Source organism: Gossypium hirsutum, chromosome A13 (assembly GCF_007990345.1).
Source record: "Gossypium hirsutum isolate 1008001.06 chromosome A13, Gossypium_hirsutum_v2.1, whole genome shotgun sequence".
NCBI lineage: Eukaryota > Viridiplantae > Streptophyta > Magnoliopsida > Malvales > Malvaceae > Gossypium > Gossypium hirsutum.
Genome location: NC_053436.1, coordinates 10,891,249 through 10,908,130, shown reverse-complemented (window position 1 = coordinate 10,908,130; position 16,882 = coordinate 10,891,249).

Genomic DNA, 16,882 nt, shown 5'->3' with positions numbered 1-16,882 from the left:
ATTACTGAAGTACACAAAATTTCACACACGACTAACTTACCACTTTGCGATTTCAGATCTAATGATTTCTAAATGTCTTGCGAGCACTCGCACACTCACAAGCCCACGAAATGCCAGAATTTTGGTATTTCGACTTTTGCCGAATTGAACTATGAAAGGGTGTTCGATACACACCTATTTCGTGACGACTGCTACTGAGATTCCTTACGATGTCCTACAATTGATTACCACAATTCTTGGTCTGCAACCCACAACAACCAATCCCAATATTCAGCAACCCATATTCGAACCATGCCTCTAAAGCCTTTAGAATCTTACCTTTTTGCCGAAAATCGATGACTAGATCTAAGTCTAGTTGTTCCAAAGATCCAAGCCTTCAATCAAACCTCTTGAAGACACTAATCACCAAAAGAAATTGTCGGTTAAAGACCCTTAAAGCCCTATGCCCAAATCGACAGCCTCCCTAGATTTTAGGGATTTCGGCTTTTCTAAATTGTAAAATAAGACTAGATCTGAGGTGATGAGCACTTACCACTTATTCCTATTTGATTTCTATGCAGATCTGATGCAGATCCATCCTCTAAATGATAGTAGAACTTGAATCCAGGAGATCTGAAGTTTCGGCTATAAGTCCCTAAATCTATGGTATTTCGGCTTTTTAAGTGATGAATAAGATGACGATTTGAGGCTATAACTTTGAAGTAATGTTGCCAATAGATACTAAGGGTTTAGAGAAGATGAAATTTGATCAAAAAGAACAAATATAACTGAAGGATTTTGGCTTGGAGAAATCGGCACAAGAAGTGAGTTTTCGAGATTTCGGCTTTTATGGCAATCAGCTATGGAGGTTTTGTGGAGGATGGGATTGACAGAGGAGGTGAGTAAGGTGATCAAAAGGTTTCAGCTAGAAGAAAAAGCAAAAAGGAAGAAAGAAAATAGAGGAAAAAGAGAGGAAAAAGAAATCGGCACCAAGGAGAAGGAATTTGCGTTTTCGGCTTTTGTGAGAACTCAGAAAGGATGAATGGCAGTGAAAGCTTTCAAATGGATAACCCTAATTTTCCAAGACAGAAAAAGAAAAGAACCTAACCCTAATATCAACTAAAACAATCGGCCCAACCTCCCTAAGGCCCTTGCCGAAATTCACTTAAGTGATCACATGCCCAACACATACCTAAAATTAAAAAGTAACAATATGTTTACCTTGCAACTTGAACCCTGGACCTTTAATTCCTTCCCAGACACCATTTTTTTTAGGAACTTAGTGGCACCACCTTGCCACTTTACCAAGGCCTTATTTGTTTCCTATTTTACCACCTCAACTTTAAAAGCCCATATCGCCAGAACCCTCTTTCCCAAAATTAAAATTCAGGAATTACCTCGAATTAAATTTACTCTTGGGCCTTTTTTCCCACACCATAAACCCTTCGTAATTTATTTAATTACTAAACTAAACATACAAAATAATAATAATAACATCCAAATTATTCGGGCCATTTTCCACCCGAACCCAAACTCAAGGCCCAATACTTTCAGGCCCAAAAATTGGGGCGTTACAATCTATTAGCTATAAAACCTTAAACTTAAGGTTCTTAAGTGATATTTTACCCATTAAAGAGTTAATGGATTATAATGGTTTGGCATGGAGTGAAATAATTAATGTTCATTAAGGTTATTTTTGTAAATTGGTCAATAAAGGTTAATTAAATAAAACAAAACACAAAATTAATCTTATTATTATCATCCTTGGCTGAATGAAGCATGAAAAAAAGCTAATTTAGGGTTTGAAAATTTTGGCACAATCCTAGCTTGATTAAGGTATGGTTTTAGCTCGGTTTTTTATGGTTTCTATATTTTTGTAATCGTTGCAGCTTAACCTAGCTAGCCCATACCTTTAATTTTGAAACTGTTAAAAACTTAAAGAGTTATCATTGATGAGTTTATGTGCTCTTTGGTGTTTTAAGATGAAATATGAATTTTTGATGATAGACTTTCATGTTTTGTAAAGTGATTTTTGATGAAAATGCATAATAGGGATTAAATTGTGAAATGTGCAAATTGTGTGGTTGAAATGTGAAATAAATGAAAGTTTTGGGCTACTAGGGACCTATATATAATTCAGCCAAGCATGGGTTTTGTTGAATTGTGTGAATTTTATGTATTTGTTAAATAGAGACTAAATTGATTAAAAGTGAAAGTTTAGGGGCTAATGTGTAAAATTCCCAAATGTGTATTTTTGGATTAATTGAATGAGTAGATGAATAAATAAGATAATTCTGAATTCATATAAATCAAGAAAGAAAGAATTCGAATTTAGATCAGGGGAAAAGTAAGGTTATCGAGTAGTCGACCCGATCCGTCAATTCTAAATATGAGGTAAGTTCGTATGTAATGATTACATTATAAATTTTTGTTAAAATGCTTTAATATTGCATAAATTGTTAAAACAGGATTATGGATAATGTATGAAGTGTGAAAACGACTCTACGAGAGCATTCGATGATAGAAACTAAATGTGTGAAAGCCCGGTTGAACCGTAAGAATAGTTTTGGATATTATTGACATGTCAGTAAGTGATACTTTGAGCTGGCTTTGGGCCATGATATTAGCACTTCAGGCTTGTATTTTATCGATTTGGCTTCGGGCCATGAATATCAGATGATTTGGCTTCGGGCCATGATAATTGTAACATCCTAATTTTGGGCTTAGTCGGAACAATGGTTTTGAGATCACAAATCTGATGAGGAAAATTCCATTTTTATTATATCTTTATGGTCTACGATTTCACGAAATGATTTCGTGAAAATTTCGTTCGAAAATTTTGACGTTTGGGCATTCAATTTAGTAAAAAAGACTAAATTATAAAAAGTGCAAAAGTTGAGTTCTACATGTTAGAGGTATCAAATTGTTAGGAAATTTTAAATGGGAGGTCCTTAAATGATAATTAAACCATTTTATAACTTTTTGGACAAAAATGGCCTTGATTGGGTAAATTTTGAAAGAATAATAAGAAGGGCATTTTAGTCATTTAGGGGTAAAATGAATTAAAAGACAAATTTTAAACTCCAAATGTGTCCCTTTCTTCTTGCTACAGCAGAATGTACCAAGAACAGCCATGGTTAGGGTTTGGCCAAGCTTCCAAGCTTAATAGTAAGTGATTCCGAGCTCCGTTTTTAATGTTCTATGTATTTTTGAAATCCGAGTAACATGATCTACTCATTTCTACCATTATTTTGAGCTAGGATTTATGTTTAAAAATTTACCCATGAATGATATGCATGTATTTTGATGTTTAATGGTAGAATATGAAGCTTGAAATTGTGTTAGACAACTTTTGCTAAGTGATTTTATGTGAAAACAAGTAAAACAGTATAATCGGTAAAAATACCTAATGTTCATAAGTACATGTTAGAGTGAGAATTTGATGTTGTCATAGAAGGGAAAAATGATCAGCATGTCATAAAACATAAGAAAATAGGAAGAAGTTTAATTTCCGAACCTTGGGGCAAAAGTGCAAAAATGCAAAAGTTTAGGGGTCAAAATGAAAATTTGTAAAAATATGATTTTTTGACCCATATGAATAGTGTGACTAATTAATAGGCTAAATGTGATATTATAGATCAAGGAAATCGAGATTTGGGCTTAAATTCAAAAAATACAAGGTTATGGACTAGAATGAAAAATTGCCATTTCTGAATCTGAGGTAAGATTGTACGTAAATAATTTATCGATTCTTTTTATTTTATTATATTTTGTTATCATATGAAATGTGGCTGCCAATAGAATGATTATTTGTTGTAAATTGCAAATTGAAAAAGGACTATGAATAAATTGTAACATGTTGGAAAGTGAGGAATTTCCCGGTTGAGCCTTTGGAATAGAAACGATACGAATGATCTATTGTGAGGTCACGTGTGTAGTACTAAGTGCAGGCTGCTACGTGTACCGGATAATTGGTCACATGTCTAGTACTAAGTGCAGGCTACTATGCGTACCCGATAACTTCGATCACGTGTGTAGTACTAAGTGCAGGCTACTACGTGTATTAGATGGTTAGGTCATGTGTGTAGTACTAAGTGCAGGCTACTACGTGTACCGGATAATTGGTCGCATGTGTAGTACTAAGTGCAGGCTACTATGCGTACCAGATAGCTTTGGCTACAAGTGTGAAAATATGTGCAGGCAACTGAGTATCAGTTATTATTCCGAAGAGTTCAATGGGAAAATCGATTAAGTAAAAATACATGTGAACATGATTATATGATGAATAAGTGCAGGTATATGTTTAAGAAAATTTTGAGCAATATGCTCGATAATTGAGTGGACTTCGATAAGACAAAATGGATTAACTGAAATTATTTAATGGTGAATTTTAGTAGTAAAACAGTGTTGGACAGCAGCAGTTGTGTGACTTTGAAAATTCACCAAAAATTGTGTAAGTTGAATTAAATTTCAAGTAAATTATGGAATTAAATCTTAATGAGTATATTTTCATATAAAAGAAACAGGGGGAGTAAAAGAGTTATATATTATGTGATATTATAATTTTTGTGAGACAATGTCAGAATGAATTATGGATCCCCTGTTCTGACTTGGAAAAATTGTTAAATGTTGTAGAAAAATAATTATGGGTTATAATTTATATTCTTAGAATCCTTAATGAGTCTACTTTCAGGAGAAAGAAATGGGAACATTATCTGAGTCTTGTACTATGAGATAAATAAATTTTAGTGAAGAAAGGTTGAAGTTGTCTAATAGCAAAACAGGGGAGACTTTGAATAATAAACCGTACTTATTGGCTAGACCAAAAATTCTAAAAATTTTATTGTGGAAAGATATATGAGTCTAGTTTCTGGGAAAATTTACGTATTTAATTTGGAGTTCTGTAACTCCAGATATAAATGATTTAGTGACCGTGACTCAAAAAAGTAGCTTAACCAGAAAATGTGTAAATGTACAATTGGGTTAGTTTTACTATGGAAAGCATGTTAGTAAATTGCTTATTATTTTCATGCGAGCTTACTAAGCGTAAAGCTTTCCCCCTCCTTTCTATTTCTTTTAGTGTTGTCAGGTTAACTCGGGGTTGGAGATCATCGGAGGCAGCATCACACTATCAAGCCAACACCTTGACAGCATAAACACATATGCTAGAATTATCAAGTGAGTGGCATGTATAGGGACCTAGTTTTTATAACATGTGTTATTATAATTTGGCCAAATATATTGGTCTTTAGTGAGTTAATGATTCTGACTTATAAATCTAGCTATTTATGTTATGTTTGATATTGGTGATGTGCATATGCTTGTTTTCCATACATGGTTGGTAATATGTTATGTGTTGTTGTGAATGTTTAAGTCCGTTAAAGCCTCGAACCCTATCCCAATGTTGGATACGGGTGAGGGGTATTACAATAATAGTTCTTCAGATAAGTTTCCTTGATTTGGCAATGGGCCATGGTATAGGTACTTATCGTATAAGATTCTTGAGTATCTAATTTCTATTCTAAATGGTTCAACGGGTGAATGAACAATGTGGTTGAAGAAGAGGTTAGTACGAGACGATATAGGTATGTACCAAACCTATTCGAGTATTTAATAGTGAAAGTTCGATGAGATGGTATTTGATTATGTTTTGATACATAAGAAAGGTTTGTGGTTAATGTGTATATGGTTTTTTATGTGTAATTGGTTGATTTGCATTTATTCAAAGAATTTAGTTATTCACATATGAGCTGATAAAGCTATGAAGCTTACTTCATGTTATTCTTCTATGTTTTATAGTGAATCAAGGCTAGCTCAAATCCGGGAGTCGTCGGGAACATCATCGCACTATCAAACATCTAAGTTGGTACTTTTGAATTATACATTTATGGTATATGGCATGTATAGGATAGATGTGCTATTTTTGTTGTGATTATAGCCATGAGATTTGGCTTGTAAATGATGTTAATATTGACGTGTGTTTGGCTATTAAAAATGGCTTGTGAATGTATATGTTTTGGTTTGTATAAATATAGTCATAAGTGATGGCTTATTTTGGTTTGTTTAGGCATGGTTGTAACCAAGACATTATGGAAGTTAAAATGATTATGTAAATTATGGTAAATGAGCTATATTTTTTATATTGTTTTGGCATGTATTTGTTTAAGTAAATGGTAGTGATTTGAGATTTGGAATAGATGAAATGGTTAATGATTTTGGCTGCCTAATTGTATAATGAAATGGTACCATTTTGCATTGTGTAGGTACTTTGAAGTAGGGGTGGCAAGTTGGCCTTGCAAATAGCCTATTTTTGTCCACACAGGTAGAGACACGGGCGTGTGTCTCAGCCGTGTGTGACACACGGTTATGTTACACGGCCGTGTGTCCCCTGGTGTTGAAATTGAATTGCAGTCAGTATGCTCCACACGGTCTCACACACGGGCGTGTGACTGGCCGTGTGGTACAAGTCAGTATACCCCCTAATTGGCACACAGCCTAGCACATAGGCATGTGACTTGGCCGTGTTACATAAGTTAGTATACCCTACAAGTTTGGCATGGCCTAGCACACGGAAGTGTGTAGCCACTTCCAAGGGTACACGGGCTAGACACATAGGCGTGTGGTTGGCCGTGTGACTCAAGTTAGTATGTCTGCCCTGTTTCCACACGGCCAGAGACACGGATGTGTCTATAGCTGTATGAGGCACATGGTCTGTTCACACGGGCGTGTCTGTAGCCGTATGAGGCACACGACCTGTTCACACGAGCGTGTGACCTCTGTATGGTTGAAATTTTTTTAGGTTCCAAAATTTTCATATGTTAACAGTTTAGTCTCGAACCACTTCTAAAGCATGTTTAAGGCCTCGTAGGCCCTTATAAGGGACAATTGATTGTGTTGAATAATTTATGAGAATGAATGCTTTATATTTGGTAAATGTATGCTATATGTTGTGAATTGATCGGTAATACCTCGTAACCCTACTCTGGCGACGGATAGGGGTTAGGGGTGTTACATTTTATTGGTATCAGAGTTACGATTTAGTTGATTATAGGACTAACATAGCGTATGTAAGTTTAGTTATACATGCCATATATATAAACTGAGATAGTGAGATGACTCGTGACATTTTAAACTGTGTTTTCATATAGTAATGGATCCTAATTGAGCTATAACCGATGAGGTTGAGAGTCATAGACCTGCTCCCGCGCAAGGGATAATGCCATCTGATTCTAGACCCATGACGGGTAGTTAGTGAGGCTAAAGAAGCCTTATTCCAAATGATAAACAAATGGTTCACTCAATACATTCATACAAACCCGACTGCTCAACAACCTCCCACCCCTCCTAATCCCTAACCGATTCTTGTAGCTCCTCAAGGAATTGAGCTTTTAAGATTGAATAAGCCTCCAGTTGACAAGATCTGCAAACATGGGGCTGCAGATTTTAGATTGAATGTTGATGATGATCCTGAGAAAGTTGAGTTCTGGCTTGAAAATATGATTCAAGTATTCGATGAATTGTCTTGTACTCTTGATGAATGTATTAAATGTGTTGTATCTTTGCTGAGAGACATCGCATATCAATGGTGGAACACGTTGATATCTGTAGTTCCGAAAGAACGGGTTACTTGGGAGTTCTTTCAATCCGAATTCCAAAAGAAATACATCAGTCAAAGATTTCTTGATCAAAAGTAAAAAAAATGTTTTTAGAATTAAAATAAGGCCGAATGACTGTAACTAAGTACGAAAGGGAATTTGTACGGTTGAGTAAGTATGCCAAGGAGTATGTTTCTACCGAAGAGATTATGTGTAAGTGGTTCGTTGACAGGTTGAACGAAGATATAAAACTACTAGTCGGAATTCTAGAATTAAAAGAATTTTTTGTTCTGTTTGAAAGAGCTTGTAAAGCCGATGATCTTAGCAAAGAAAAAAGAAAGGCAGATTCAGAAGCTAAAGACTCGAGAAAAAGATCGATGAGTAAGCCGTATCAATCTTCATCAAAGAAATCTAGAGATTCGCACGCTCGCCCAAATGCTTCAAATGAATATTCAAACAAAGATCACATAAAATAATACTCAGGTTCTAAAGCTCAAGCTACACTAGTATCGAGTGTTGGAAGTGTGGGAGACAACAAACCCGAGTGTCAGCAGTGTGGGAGACGATATTTTGGAGAATGCTGGAATAAAAATAATAAAGCTTGTTACAAATGTGGTTCACTATATCACTTCATCTGAGATTGCCCTAAGCTGGATGAGAAAGATAAAGTTCAAAATGTGAGATCAAGTAACACGTCGAATAGAGGTAGACCACCTAGAATCGCCGAAAATGTAAGTGGTAGTAGAGGGGCGACAAAGGATTCAGCTGTGAGATTTAAAACTAGAGCACCTGCTAGAGCCTACGTTATTCACGCTCGCGAAGAAGCATCATCTCCAGATGTTGTCACCGATACTTTCACTCTCTATGATACTAATGTGATTGCATTGATAGATCCAGGACTAACCCATTCTTACATATGTATGAATTTAGTATCTAGTAAGACTTTTCCTGTAGAGTCTACTAAATTTGTGATTAGAGTATCGAACCCCTTAGACAAATGTGTTTTAGTTGACAAAGTCTACAAGAATTATCCGTTAATGAATCGGGATTTTTGTTTTTTGGCTAATTTGATGTTGTTGCCATTCGATGAATTTGATGTGATTTTGGGTATGAATTAGCTAACGATGCATGATGCCATAATGAATTGTAGATGAAAGATAATTGAATTGAAATGTCAGAATAATGAGACTATTAGAATTGAATTTGATGATTTGAATAGTTTGCCAGTTGTGATCTCATCTATGTTAGCTCAGCCATTTGTGAGAAAGGGGTGTGAAGCTTATCTTGCTTATGTACTTGATACAAAAGTGACAAAAACAAAGATTGAATTAGTACCAGTTGTGTACGAGTATCCAAATGTATTTCCCGAAAAGTTATCAGGTTTACCACCTATCAGAGAGGTTGAGTTTGGTATTGAATTAGTATCGGGAACAACACCGATATCGATAGCTCCGAATAGAATGGCTCCGACAGAGTTAAAAGAATTGAAAGCTCAGTTGCAAGAGTTGACAGATAAAGGTTTTGCTAGACCGAGTTTCTCTTGCTGGGGTGCAACGGTGTTATTTGTGAAAAAGAAAGATGGCACGATGAGAATGTGTATATACTATCGACAGCTCAACAAAGTGATGATCAAGAATAAATACCCTTTGCCATGAATAGATGATTTGTTTGATAAGTTAAAAGGGGCAACAGTGTTTTCGAAAATTGATTTGAGATCGGGTTATTACTAGTTGTGAGTTAAAGATTTAAATGTGCCAAAGACTGCATTTAGAACAAGGTACAGACACTACTAATTTCTTGTTATGCTTTTTGGACTAACAAATGTACCTATTGTTTTTATGGACTTGATGAACCGGATTTTCAGGCTATACTTAGACCGAATCATAGTTGTGTTCATTGATGACATTTTGATTTACTTTCATGATGAACCTAAACATGCCGAGCATTTGAGATTCATGTTACAAGCTTTGAGAAATAAACAGTTGTTTGCAAAGTTCAGCAAATGTGAGTTTTGGTTACGAGAGGTTAGTTTTCTAGGACATATAGTTTCAGTCGCGGGTATCCAAGTTGACCCGAGCAAAATTTCTGCGATTATAGATCTTTGAGAAATGTATTCAAAATTCATAGTTTTCTAAGACTAGCCGGCTATTATAGACGATTTGTGAAAGACTTCTTGATGATTGCGACTCCGATGACACGATTGCTTCAAAAAGATGTTAAATTTGAGTGGTTAGAAAAGTGTCAGCAGAGCTTCGAACAGTTGAAAGCATTATTGACAGAGGCACCAATGTTAGTTCAGCTTGAGTCGGGTAAATAATTCGTAGTTTTCAATGATGCATCATTAAATGGCCTGCGTTGTGTTTTGATGCAGGAAGGCAAAGTTGTACCTTATGCCTTGAGATAGTTGAAGTTGCATGAAAAGAATTATCCGACGCACGATCTAGAGTTAGTCGCGATAGTGTTCGCATTGAAAATTTGGAGCCATTACTTGTTTGGTGAGAAATGTCATATTTATACCGACCACAAAAGCTTGAAATATCTAATAAATCAGAAAGATTTGAATTTTCGACAGCAAAGATGGTTAGAATTGCTAAAATACTATGAATTAATGATTCACTATCATCTGGGGAAAGCGAACGTAGTTGCTGATGCTTTGAGTCGAAAGTTCTTATTTGTTTTATGTGCTTTGAACACACAATTAGCTTTGTCTGACGACGGTTCGATAGTAGCCAAGTTGAAAGCGGGATTTTTATTTCTACAGTAGATTTGTGAGGCTAAAAAATTTGATAATGAATTGCCAGCAAAACGAGCTCAATGTGAGTTGACTTCTGATTCCGAGTTTCGAATAGGGCCTGATGACTATTTGATGTTTCGTGATACAATATGTGTACCAAGAAATTTTGAGCTGATTCGGAAGATTCTAAACGAAGCACACAATAGTTGTTTATCAGTACATCCAGAAAGCACAAAAATGTATAACAATTTGAAACAACATTATTGGTGGCACAGCATGAAACGAGATATCTCAGAATTTGTTTTGAAATGTTTGATTTGTTAGCAAGTCAAAGCTGAGCTTCAAGTGCCGTCAGGTTTATTACAGCCTATTATGATTCCTGAGTGGAAGTAGGATAGAGTAACAACGGATTTCGTATCGAGTTTGCCCTTATCTCCAAAAAAGAAAGATACGATCTGGGTTGTTGTTGACAGAATGGCGAAGTCAACTCATTTCATTCTGGTATGTACAAATTTCTAGCTTGATAAATTATTTGAGTTGTATATTTTCGAAATTGTGAGATTACAGGGTGTTCCCCTATCTATTGTTTCGAATAGAGATCCAAGATTTACTTGGTGATTTTGGAAGAAATTGCAAGAAGCTTTGGGTTCAAAGCTATATTTTAGCACTACATTTCACTCGCAAACAGATGGTCAATCCGAACGAGTTATTCAGATACTTGAGGATATGTTACGTTGTTGCATTCTTGAGTTTGAAGGTAGCTGGGAGAAATATCTATCGCTGATTGAATTTGCTTACAATAATAGCTTCCAATCGAGTATAAAGATGGCACCATACGAAGCTCTATATAGTCGTAAATGTCGAACACCATTGTACTGGAGTGAGCTTAGTTAAAATAAGATTCACAGGTTTGATCTGATTAGAGAGACAGAAGAAAAAGTAAAAGTAATTCGCGATAGTTTGAAAGCAACTTCGGATCGACAAAAATCATACGCAGACTTGAAATGGAAAGATATTGAGTTCCATATTGGGGATAAGGTGTTTTTGAAAGTGTCGCCGTGGAAAAAGATATTGCGGTTTGGTCGGAAAGGGAAATTGAATCCGCGATTCATTGGGCCGTATGAGGTTATTGAACGAGTTGGGCCAGTGGCATATCGGCTGTCCTTGCCGTCTAAGTTAGAAAAGATACATAATGTGTTTCACATATTGATGCTGTGAAGATATCGATCCGACCCCTCACATGTCATTTCCCCGACAGACGTTAAAATTCAGTCTGATATGCCATATGCTAAAGAACCGATTAGAATTTTTAGCTCGTCAAATTAAAGAACTGAGAAATAAGAGAATCACATTAGTAAAAGTATTATGGCGTCGACATGAAGTTGAAAAAGCTACATGGGAACCCGAGGATGCTATAAGAAAACAATACTCAAACCTATTTACTGGTAAGAAAATAATACCCGAGTTGTAACAGCCCATTTTTGGTTAAATCAAAACAGTGGTTTCGGGACCACAAGTCCGAGGTCAAAATATTTATTTTATTATTATTTTAATGTTTATAGCATGAATATATAATGGTGTGAAATTTTCGTTAAGAAATTTTAGCATTTGGTTGCTCAATTTGATAAAAAGGACTAAATCGCTTAAAGTGCAAAAGTGTTGTTCTAATAGGTAAAGGTATCTATTAGCTATAAAACCTTAAATTTAAGGTCCTTAAGTGATAATTTACCCATTAGAGAGTTAATGGATGATAATGGTTTGGCATGAACTGAAATAATTAATGTTTATTAAGGTTATTTTTGTAAATTGGTTAATAAAGGTTAATTAAATAAAACATAACACAAAAATAATCTTATTATTATCGTCCTTGGCCGAATGAAGCATGAAGAAAAGCTAATTTAGGGTTTGAAAATTTCAACACACTCCTAGCTTGATTAAGGTACAATTTTAGCTCGGTTTTTTATGATTCCTATGTTTTTGTAATCACTGCAGCTTAATCTAGCTAGCCCTACCGTTAATTTTGAAAATTTTAAAGATTTTAAGAGTTATAATTGATGATTTTATGTGTTCTTTAGTGTTTGAAGATGAAATGTGAATTTTTTATGATAGACTTTCATGTTTTGTAAAGTGATTTTTTATGAAAATGCATAATAGGGATTAAATTGTGAAATATGCAAATTGCATGGTTAAAATGTGAAATAAATGAAATTTTTGGGCTGCTAGGGACTTATATATAATTTGGCCAAGCATGGGTTTTGTTGAATTGTGTGACTTTTTTGTATTTGTGAAATAGGGACTAAATTGATTAAATGCGATTTAGTGGCTAATGTGTAAAAATGTCCAAATGTGTATTTTGGATTAATTGAATGAGTAGATGAATAAATAAGATAATTTTGAATTCATATAGATCAAGAAAGAAAGAATTCGAATTTAAATTAGGGGAAAATCAAGGTTATTACATTATAAATGTATGTTAAAATGCTTTAATAATGCATAAATTGTTAAAATGGGATTATGGATAATGTATGAAGTGTGAAAATTACTCTACGAGTCCATTTGATGATAGAAACAAAAAGTGTGAAAGCCCGGTTGAACTATAAGAATAGTTTTGGATACTATTGACATGTCAATAAGTGATACGTTGAGTTGGCTTTGGGCCATGATATTAGCACTTCGGGTGCGTATTTTACCGATTTGGCTTTAGGCCAAGCATATCGGATGATTTTCCTTCAGGCCATGATAATAGTTCTTCAGATAAGTTACCTTGATTTGGCTACAGGCCATGGTATAGGTACTTATCGTACAAGATTCTTGAGTATCTAATTTCTATTCTAAATGGTTCAACGGGTGAACGAATGATGTGGTTGAGGAAAAGGTTAGTACGAGGCGATACAGGTATGTACAGAACCTATTCGAGTATTAAATAGTGAAAGTTTGATGAGATGGTATTTTTGATCATGTTTTAAGACATCAGAAAGGTTTGTAGTTAATGTGGATATGGTTTTGTCATGTGTAATTGGTTGATTTGCATTGATTCGATGAATTTAGTTATTCACATATGAGCTTACTAAGCTATGAAGCTTAATTCATGTTATTCTTTTATGTTTTATAGTGAATCAAGGCTAGCTCAGATCCGAGAGTCATCAGGAACATCATCGCACTATCAAACATCTAAGTTGGTACTTTTGAATTATACATTTATGGTACATGGCATGTATAGGCTAGATGTGGTATTTTGGTTGTGATTATAGCCATAAGATTTGGCTTGTAAATGATATTAATATTGATTTGTGTTTGGCTATTAGAAATGGCTTGTAAATGTATATGTTTTGGCTTGTATAAATATATTCATGAGTGATAGCTTACTTTGGTTAGTAACCAAGACATTATGAAAGTTAAAGTGGTCATGTAAATTATGGTAAATGAGTCATATTGTTTGATATTGTTTTGGCATGTATTTAGCTAAGTAAATGGTAGTGATTTGATATTTGGAATAGATGAAATTATAATGGTATAAATGATTTTGGTTGCCTAATTGTATAATGAAATGGTACCATTTTGCCTTGTGTAGGTACTTTGAAGTTAGGGTCGCAAATTGGCCTTGCAAATGGCCTATTTTGTCCACACGGGTAGAGACACGGGCTTGTGTCTCAGCCGTGTGTGACACACGGTCATGTTACACGGCCGTATGTCCGCTAGTGTTGAAATTGAATTGAAGTCAGTAAGCTCCACATAGTCTCACACGCGGGCGTGTGACTGGCCATGTGGTACAAGTTAGTATACCCCCTAATTAGCACACAGCCTAGCACACGGGCGTGTGACTTGTCCATGTTGCATAAGTTAGTATACCCTATAGGTTTGGCACGGCCTAGCACACGAGCGTGTGTGGCCACTTCGAAAGGCACACGGGCTAGACACACGGGTGTGTGGTTGGCCATTTGACCCAAGTCAGTATGTATGCCCTATTTCCACACTGCCAGAGACACGGGCGTGTTTGTAGTCGTATGAGGCACACGGCCTATTCACATGGGCGTATGACCTCTGTATGGTTGAAATTTTTCTAAGTTTCCAAAATTTTCATATGTTATCGATTTAGTCTCGAGCCACTTCTAAAGCATGTTTAAAGCCTCATAGGCCCTTATAAGGGACAATGTGATTGTGTTGAATGATTTATAAGAATGAATACTTTATGTTTGGTAAATGTATGCTATATGTTGTGAATTGATAGGTAATACCTCGTAACCCTACTCTGGTGACGGATACGGGTTAGGGTTATTACAAAATAGTTCAAGTTTTATGTGTTGTCTTTGGGTTTCAATTTTGTTGGTTCATCAAAAAGGAGTTATAAGGCTCAAATAAGGAGAGTAGGGATTCATAGCGTTAAGGTATGGTCATTTGAGAACTAACTATTCAAATAATGTCTTAGGTCATCCCTAAGCATCCCACCAGACATAATTTCTTTCATGTTTCAAATTAAACCGAATGAATAATAATCAATTCAAGCATTCATGTCTCTAAGACTATCTATAAAACTTATATCTCATATGGCATCATCAAACATTCTTACTTAGGTACTTCTAATCTATTATGCAATTTAACTAGGTAACCTAATCAATTTCCCTTAAAATAATCAAATTATCTCATATCAATAAAAAATTCATAATTGACAAAAATCATTACATGTTTCATTATTTTCAACCACTATTCACTATGTTAATATAATCCAAGCACTATGCAACAAAACAATAATATTTTTGAAAAATAATAATAAACTAAAGCAAAGTAAACACATAAACAAAAACACACAAAATAATCCTATACACATCCCCCCACACAATAGAACATACATTGCCTTTAACGAAAAATAGTGCAAACAAGAAAACTTCCTTAAGTGCGTCGGGTCCTTGTTGTTATGATAATCTTAGGATTTGTGTGCTTCAGGCAGACGAAAAGGTACCTAAAAAAATACTACGACAAGAAATATGAAATAAAAATAAAAATAAGAAGAAAAATAAAAAGAAGAAGTGTTGAAAATGGATGACAGAACGTCTAAAAATATTCGGATGAACTTGGGCCTTTTATGTTGCAATGTGTGTTCTGCCTAAGATGTTGCAACATTAGGGTGCGATGTCGTGACATCAAGCCCAGTTTCTAGCTTCTTTGAGTTTTTTTTTTCAATTCTGTCCCACCATAGTATCTGCTTCTAAAAAAAAACTTGCTAAAAACTAAAAATAACAAAATAAAAAAATAAAGAAAACCGAAAAATTAAACAAAATCTAGAAATTCTTTAGAAATTGAGATAACCTATATCGCCACCGTAGAAGAACTTCCAACTAGTTCTTGACACTTTGATTCGACATTTGTTTCTCTGTTGATGTATATGAACCAGCCTCTTCGATTGATTCTAATGATATTGTCTTATTTTCAATCAGCCCGACATCCACATTACAAGCCATTTGGTAAATCCAAGCCAACCCCAAATCGCTTTCCAAGGTATTATTGCCTCAAGCTTCCTTCTCTCCATGTCACGTGAAGTTTTGATCCCTCGAGCTTTATTGCTTTTGTTGGAAGCGAATGGATCAAACTCATCGACTTCTTTGACTAGCACCTTCTTTGTTATGACCAAAAAGTGTATTGGCTTTTCTACAATTTCATTCAATATTGGCTTAAGCTCCATGTTAGTGGTTAGTTTAGCTTCCACTTCTACCTTTACGATTAGTTCTGCTGCTATGTTAATTGGATCAGAGACTACTTCAACTATGTTCAATTCATCCCCATGGTCTTCAGTTACAATCTTCAATTGAATCTCACCATAATTCTCATCATGGTCATTGATAATACAAGGGTTCTCTTGATCCAAGTTGTGAGTGTTAGACATTCCTCTTTCCTAGAAAGCAGCGCTTCGTATACTTCTTGCATCATTTTAATCATTTACACCATCATATTTGACATGTGTGACAATATCTTAGAGTTGTTTGTCCTGGTGGTTTCACATGAAGGAATCCCACACGAATCACTAGGAGGCTTGTTCAAATGTTTGGGCATATCATGATCTTCTTCAAGTGCCTCATACAAATTATCAATGAACTCATATGGATGTTCGACTATATTAGTACCTTGTTCATTACTCCACTGGTATGTTGAGGCTTCATTTCTGCATTGGCTCATCTCGATCATGAACAATTTTTTATTTTCCATGATCTCCCATTCTTCATGTACTCCCTCATTGTATATTTCATCATCAAAGCCCATCTTATCATTGAACCGCATGTAATCAGTTTCATCCATGTTTGAATGATTTTCTCGAATTACTCCCTATGGATCAGTGACTAACTAAACAAGCATTACTCTCTTCCGAGGCATATACTGAAATTAACAAAGAAAAAGAAAGGAGTTAGTCAACTAAATTAATAATATTAAAAATACAAATCGTATCTATAATTCAAAGTTTTCTAATTATTCTTATTAAAACGTAGAAATTAAAATCAATTTAGTAACGTTGCCTTCTTGGCAGTGGCACCAACAACTTGACTGCCTTTGAACGTACTAACATATAAAGTATGAATACTGTAAC